General features: G+C 36.8%; 1 protein-coding gene across 9 annotated transcripts in view; it reads left to right on the forward strand.

The window, feature by feature from the left end:
• The window catches only part of RALYL (RALY RNA binding protein like), a 387237-nt gene that overhangs the window by 250639 nt on the left and 128439 nt on the right, over positions 1-8159 (forward strand). The window lies entirely within an intron of this gene.

The raw sequence follows: 8159 nt of genomic DNA on the forward strand, positions 1-8159 counted from the left end.
GTATGCTATGAACTGTATTCAGTTTTCAGGCTACCTAGCAGCTTTCAGTGCTGTTTTCCTTCCCCCCCCCCGCCCCCCCCTTTTTATTTTATTTTAAATTTTTTTTCTTCTTTTCTCTATTTATTTTTTGACTATAATTTAATACTGCTTTTCCTTTGCTTTACTTTTCTCCTGAATCCATTTTCAAGATCTCTCCTAGGCAATATCTGACCTTGCTGTTAATTATTTGCCCGCAGTTGTGGAGCTGTAGCCTAATGCAGAGCAACAGTACTGAACAGGGCCATCCATCTTCAGCCTCTTAAGCTATGAAATCTCATCTACAAATAATGAAAATCTTCTATGCCCTACAGGTTCTAGATTCAGATTTGATTCTTGACTTGCAGCTGAGCCCTAGCAAGTGCACAGAAAGAGACCTGCCTGTTTTGTCAGTGCAATCATTTTTATGTCAATGATACTGAGAAAAATGTTAGATATGAAAAAAATACTTATTACCTCAGTCTATGTTAGAATTTATTCTAACACCTAGACAAAAATACATAAGAAATTTCTCAATGTCTGGGGGATTACAGACTTATTTTACCACTCTTTTATTTACTTGTGTGTTTTGTTTGCTTTTATTTACCTTTTGTTTCCCTTCTGTTTTATTTTACTCCACTATGAATCACACCCGATACCAACAGGGTTTTTTTTGTCTGAGAAACAAGCAATAAACCATGTGCTTGCTATTTTTCCTCTTGCTGTAACAAATGCAGTGCAATATTTACTCCTAAGCATAGATGGTACTTGAAAGCAAAACACAGGATGAGCAGTGGGAATGCTGGATGTACACAAACACCGTTGAAGCCCAAACCTTGGAAGGTGCTTTGCTGCCACCATCTGATACAACCTTCAATTGCATTTGCTCATGTATCAGTATCGAGAACTTCGGGGATTGAGATAGCCCGGCTCTGTGAAGGAATCTACGGATGATTTGTAACTACAAATGTATCTGGAAGTGAGTTTCAAAAATTAAATTTGTAATAAATTAATTCCCAAGTTAGATCCCGTTATAATTAATAGCCGACTTTGTCAGAAAGGGAGCCTGGGACAACTTGCAGATGAGACTTGTCCTGAAGTTGTCAGGAGAGAATGAGGCATTCATGAGGCAAATTGCAAAAAGAACTTTATTGCAATGGTTGAAAAAATTTACACAATTTGTGTTAAATCTCCAGGGACAAGCTTCAGATACTCCACCACCTCTACAAGTCACATCTTTTAGTATGGCCCGTGATCTTTACAAGTCAGGGTTAAAAATAAGCTCTTGAATTATTGTCTAGTTATGCAAAGAATTTTTCAGGTGTATTGGACACCTAAGAAGTTCCATGCTAGGAAACAGTTATCCCCTGTGTTAAGTTTTCAGCACTCAAGTATAACAGCCAAAGAGAAGTCATGCATTCCACAGTAGATTTTGCTTTTTTAATTCCAAATAAGAATAGTTTGTCACTTTAAAACATCAACACAATCTTACTATTACAGGACAGATGACTTTATCCATAAGTCATGTGTCCCTTCCTTATACTCTATGTGACATGGAAGCAGACATTTATATTGGTCTTCGGTGTCTCAGCATCTCAGCCAGACCCATTCTGGCATCTCCTCTCTTTCCTGAGCTGTGTAGTGGCCAGATCTGAACTTCTGGTTCTACTTATATTCTGCTTAAAAAATGGATATTTGTCCTCACTCTTTTTTGAACCATGTTTTTGGTTGTAATAGGGAAAAGTAAAAGAGGAAATAAAATTCAAGATGTACTATTTGTGGGGGGAAAAAAGAGAAGGAACAAAGAAAATAACAGGACGAAATAGAGCAGTGAAGCAGATGTTTGGCATCTGGCCATAGTGGAATGAACTCTCTCCACACTGAATTCTGTATTTGTCTTACATTGAAAAATAATTAACTTGTAGAGCAGCAGGTTCAGAGAGCCGTGAATGTGGTGATAGAGGCAATTAGCCCCTATCAGAACCATTGTTTCAAGCTCTCTGAAAAGTCAGCTGAGTATTATTAGCTAGCCCTCTGCAGTTAGATGAGTCAGACAACTTCTTTTCAAAAATAAAGTTGACATTCCAGAGCACTTGTATGTGGCAGGGTGAATTCAGTAGCAAATTCCAGTCATGGCATGTGTAAACTCATAATTATGATATTTACAAAGCTGGGAGAGGAGAAAAAGTACTCTTTTTTTTATTTATTGGATTCGTTTTATGCATTGCCGACCACCCTCTCCAGTCATTGTTATTTGGGATTCTCTTTTTTTTACCATCTTTTCCCCCATCACTCTCAATGTTACAGGTTTATTGAAGCACAGTGACACCCATTAACTGTACTAAGGATCTTTTGCAGTCTTTTCACAGGTTCTTTAACAATGATACTCAATATGTATGTAGGATATCTTCTACAAGGAAGAACAGATGACTTAATTTCTGTCAGGTCAGCAGAATTTATAGTTTTGACACTGCCTGCCCACATGCAATGGCTTTAAACTGAAAGAGGGTAGATTTAAATTAGATGTTAGGAGGAAATGTAGGTGATGAGGCACTGGAAAAGGTTCTCCAGAGAAGTTGTCTATTCCCCATCCCTGGAAGTGTTCAAGGCCAGATTGGATGGAGCTTTAAGCAACCTGGTCCAGTGGAAGGTGTCCCTGCCCATGGCAGGGGAGTTGGAACTGGATGATCTTTAAGGTCACTTACCCAAACCATCCTATGAATCCATGTAATCCCCTTACTCCATCCTTCAAAACTTAATAAAACAGGCAATCCTTTCCCTCTGTTCTGAAGCTTTACCTCTTTCAGAGGACATTAAATGGGGATTTAATTGAGAATGGCCCCAGTATCACAGCTCAATTGCTGTAAAAACCCAGACGATGGTGCCCTAGAACTGAAATATTTCAGCTCTTTTTCTTATGTATTACCACTGCCAAGGCAAAGCATACAGAGAACAGAGCAGGCAGAAGCATGAAGATCTGTCTGATGGCTGAATCTCTTCCAGTCATTCAGTTTTACTCTCCTGTCAGCCACAAACTTAATTTTGTACAGAGGCTTGCAGTTGTGTGTGTTTGGTCTGTGTGTGTTTGGTCTGCCTTTGTGCACTCCCATATGTAATAGAAAGCTCTATAGTAGTTCACCCTGCAGCATTGCAGCAAGGGACTGGACGAGCATTTTGGAGATCTAGGTACAGAAGAACCCTGAAGTGTACATAGATATATGTAAAAGCAAAATAGTTAAGGTTACTATGAAGAAGCTCTTGAATGAGGAATTAACCCACTGTTCATTCTGGTGATTGTATTTTAGATTGCTTCACTGTATATTGCCCAAGTTACTTCCTCCTGGTGATCAAATTTCTTAACTGCATTATTAGGTTAAAGGTTACTTTACAGAAAGCACATAGACTTAATCAAAAGTTTCTATTAGTCATGTTTTGCTCAAATTCCATGTGCTACTCCAAGATAGTGAGCTTCTTAAGATACTGCTAGTATTCTGCTGTCTATACTGTAAAAAACAGGGAGTAAATAATTTTGCCACATATGTTTAGTAGTAACGTGGCAATTTTTAGTCCATAAGAATTAAGATTTTACTTTCCTTGTGCTCAAGCAACTATGTCCTATGTAATATTCAGGAAAATTTTCTGCACTTTCATAAAATGCATTTCTTTTAGGACACTTTCCCTCTTAGCAGCAAACAAAACTCTTTCTAGCCTAAAAGACCGACGTAATGATTCTGCTTAAAGAACTGTAAGTTATTGATGTGGTAGCATAGTTTTTTAGTTGCTGAAAATGGTCTTTGAATAAAAGCTTCTTAAAATATGTTGACACTAGAGGAAATAGAGAATTTTGCTCAATTTCTTGACAAGAGTAATTGTGTATAGGTATATAATCAAAATCCATCTTCAAGCTAGGCTGAGTCTGTATATGGTCTAGACAAGTTCCATGGCTTGCTTGTTATTTCATGATGATCCTAATAATTCAAATAAGCAAACCTGATGGAATGTGTCAGGAGACATTTCTGTGCTACAATTAGATATTTTTCAGATTAAATCCTTTCCTATGGTTAGGAACTTGTTACAACACAATCCTTGAACAGAGGTTTTGGATCCATACTTCTGGCATACAGTGCTGTAAATCCTTTAGCTTCCACAATAAATGGTCACTAAGTTGTTCCCTAGGGACAGAATAAATTAAAATTAGTACATATCTGATGGTCTGTAGAGTCCCTGGGGACCTAGTGAGGCAAGGCAGAGGAGAGGTCCAGAGCCATGCTCAGTTCTTTTCTATTCCACCTACCCACCTCTGCTCCAGGCATGCGGAAACCTGGCAGAACTTGCCATCTTCTTGTTCAACACTCCAATTATGAAATTATTTGTAGCCAAGACCTCAGGGACATTGCTGGTACATACTGTCTGAACCTCTCAGACTGCTTTTTATATAGAACCAACAATGTTATAAAAGAGTCCTAAATAAATAAAATATAAATTTCTATTTATATCTCTGTTCATGGTTTTTATTATCTTCATTTTTTTTCTTAAGAAATTAAGCTTCACAGCTTTCAAATGAATTCTTCAGATATGTTGCTGGTGGAACAGCTAAGACAGGTTTTGAGGATTGACTGTTGCTACCCACATTCAGTCTACCTAACTCTTTATATTCATGCAAAGAAGCTAATTGCTAGGATGGACATTAAATTAAACCCTCAATTCAAAGATAACCCTTATCATTCTTACTTGTGGCTTACTTCATTATAATAGTTTCCTTTGACTGCAAACAAATTCCCTATATTTCAGCTTCAACACTGTGCTTTTAATTTCATAAGAGAAATTTCAAGAATCATGTAAATTTCCTAGAAATAAACCTGCTATCTTGCCCTTCATGCCATTGCCTCCAGGTAGGGTAGAATGGATCTTGTTTTTATTGTGAAGTATTTCAACATTTTATTGACAATGTATCTTCTCTTTTTTTAATAATGCAGAAGTTCTCTATCATTAAAAAATATGCAGTTTTAATTTTTTTTCTATCTCACCTGAACAGAACTCAAATGCCACATATCAAATGTAGGCTTTCATGTCCTAATTTTAGCTACAGTGCTATGATAAACATTAAGACAACAGAAATAGAAATAGAAATAGAAATAGAAATAGAAATAGAAATTAGAAATAGAAGGAAATAGAAATGGCAATACAAATAGAAAGAACAGAATAACAGAAATAATAAAAATAATAGAAATAATAGAAATAATAGAAATAATAGAAATAATAGAAATAATAGAAATAATAGAAATAATAGAAATAGAAGTAATGGAAATAGAAAAAACCTTCCAGAACATTTTGAGCCATGTCACAGGTATATTTCTTTTCCTAATTCAATAGAACTTCAGTTCTCTTGAACTCTCCTCAAGAAATTGTCCTCAGCCATTTTTTCTCTTCTTCAAGTAGGTAACAGAGAACAAGTAGAATATTTTTGTTGTTTGCGACAGAAGCTTCATATGGGCAAAATGAGCTTTTTATGAATAAGAAAATAATTCATAACTCAGTGTTTGCCTTCAGGATTCATAGCCAAATCCACCACTATAATATGGAGGCAAAAATGTTTGGCCACACCAGGGAATGTTCCCAGGCTCAGGACCTAAATCATCCAGAGCACAAGTTTTTAGAATCATCTTGGGATGATTTAGGCTTGAGTCAACTATCACTCATCTGGCATCACTAAGGCATATTCTGAAATAAATCTTGAGTCAAGGCCCATTTTTATATCTGCTTGCAGCTACCTTGTGTTGGAATAAAAGTGTTTAATTGTGCTGATATGGGCTATTCCATGATAGGCTTTGATGCAAGAGAAAATTCCTAAGTGTGTTTCATTTTCAGGTACCCTCTATGTGTTGTTAAGGGGTATTCAACATCCAGAAATCCTCAATTACATGTCACTGCCAGTAACCCTCAATATTCCAGGGGCTTGGATGACAGCTTGTCATTTGAAGAGCATAAAAAATAGTAAAACTTTTTTGAGAATTTTTCTGTCTTAACAGAAGGGTGATAATAACTGCAAGGGTTCGTATGCAAAACCACACTGAATATGTTGCAAGACTTGGAGAAAGAAATTACAAGATCATAGCAGCAGAGAAAACTTTAACTTCTTCAAGCAAAAAAAGAACTATGTTTAACATATGCACATGACTCTGAATTTATGTCTCTTGCATTGTGGGTGGCGAGGGGAATATAAGACTGGCTGCTTGCATAAATGAGAAATGTAATTTTGAAGGTGAATTTTTTAGCAGACACAAATTACCAGACCACAGATATGACCTTGTTATCTCTTCACTGTGATAAATGGAAAGAGAGAGGATCTGCTTCATCAATGTATACCCTCTGGACACTTTGTCTCCTTGGGGACCACCCTTAAGGCAGGGAGGTGGCCACTACAAATTGTCCATATCTTGTGAGAAGCACCTGGAAGCAAAATCTGGTGCCTGTATCTTCTTCATTCCCTGTGGAAGCTGCAACTTTTAAACATTTCATGTTTGGGGTTTCAGGCAAAATGAAAAACAGATACTTTGCTGATCCATAGCAGACTAAACAGGTTTTTGTAGCTCATCTAAGTCTAAACTTTTGATGAAAACTTGTGAATTTTCCATAGGATTGCTTAGCAAATGTCAATTATTTGTCAAAAGAAAATATTCATTGTGTCTCAGCTGGTTAACAGAGCTTGTCAGATGAATCAAAAAAAAAAAAAAAATTACATCACACCCTATTTTATCCTTTCTTGCTCTGAGCCATTTCTATTCTCATAATCTCTAAAAAACTGGCAAAAGTGTATGACGCTTTCTTTAAACTTAACAACTTTGTTAATTTCTGTTTTTTTCCTTAAATTCACTGAATTTGCAGCTCTCATGGTGACCACTACAGTATTTGCATTCTGTTTTGCGTTTCTGTTGGACTAATAACTATCATTGACCACAAGATGGCAAGGTTTCCTCACTTTTCTGAGACGAGAAGACAGCAAAAGGAAAAGAGGGAGGGATGCAACAATGTGGAAAGAGGGTCAAAGGAAGAAACACACATAAGGACTCTGATTTCTCTTACATCGATATTTCCAATTTAACAAGTAAGCACATAACAATCAGAGCAGTGTAAAAAGTCTGGTGAGATCCCTTAGAGTTTGAACAAAAATAATATATTTGCTAGTTTTGTCCTGATGCTTGCCAGACATCCTTTTTCCGGTAGGTGTTGTCCATTTTTTCATACTGGAAAATTCAGTATTTGCATTTTATGCTCTTCCCCTTCGAGGTGCCACCTTAAGGAAGAAGTGTGGGTATCAGTAGTATTATAGAATTTTTTGTTAGATGATAGTATAAGAAGAATATGGAACTTAATCGAAAATTATGCTTATGCTTTTTTGCTTTGCTTGCTTTTGGCTATGCAGATTTACCAGTTAACCAACCTAAAGCTAGTATAATGTTTACACTTCAACTGCAGTGTGAATAAAAGCCAAGATCTTTCTTGGGTGTAAAAGGTTTTCAGAGAGACCCGAAATATCTTACCTAAAAACCAGCAGATCAAACAATAACAATGTCAAATTACAACTTCAGGGCATAATTTGGTCAAATTCATTTGAATTTAAGCAACCTGATTGTTCTGTGTCTGGAGCAGTTTTAAAATTTTCGCATAGTTCCTCTTTTTCCTCATTTGAATGCACTGAGAATCAGAAAAACATCTTCATTTGTACCGTGTGATGGCAAAACAAACACGTAGCTCTACTGAAAACTTCCACATTCCCACAAAGAGCAACACAACATCTTAAAAGTAAGTGAAATTAATCCCTTCAAAAAGAAATTTCTGGTAACACCAACTACCACAGGCACAAAACTCAGCAGAATTCGCTTCTGGAGGAACCTTTTTCTTCGGGAGTTGCAATGGAAGCTCGTGTCAGCAGATGGCACTGGAGACAAAGCTGTGAGACTGAACTGGTCCTCTAACAAGGTCCAGAGATTTAAATATTTTATCATTTTTAAGTTTTTCCTTAGATCAAAGCGCCATAACTAAGGTCACGCCCTCTGCCTTGTATTATAAATCCTTGTACTAAGTCTGTGCCACCACCCGTGTAAAAGTCACTGATGCAGCCCCATGATCTCTTTTCCATACAT

Source organism: Corvus cornix, chromosome 2 (assembly GCF_000738735.6).
Source record: "Corvus cornix cornix isolate S_Up_H32 chromosome 2, ASM73873v5, whole genome shotgun sequence".
Taxonomy (NCBI): domain Eukaryota; kingdom Metazoa; phylum Chordata; class Aves; order Passeriformes; family Corvidae; genus Corvus; species Corvus cornix.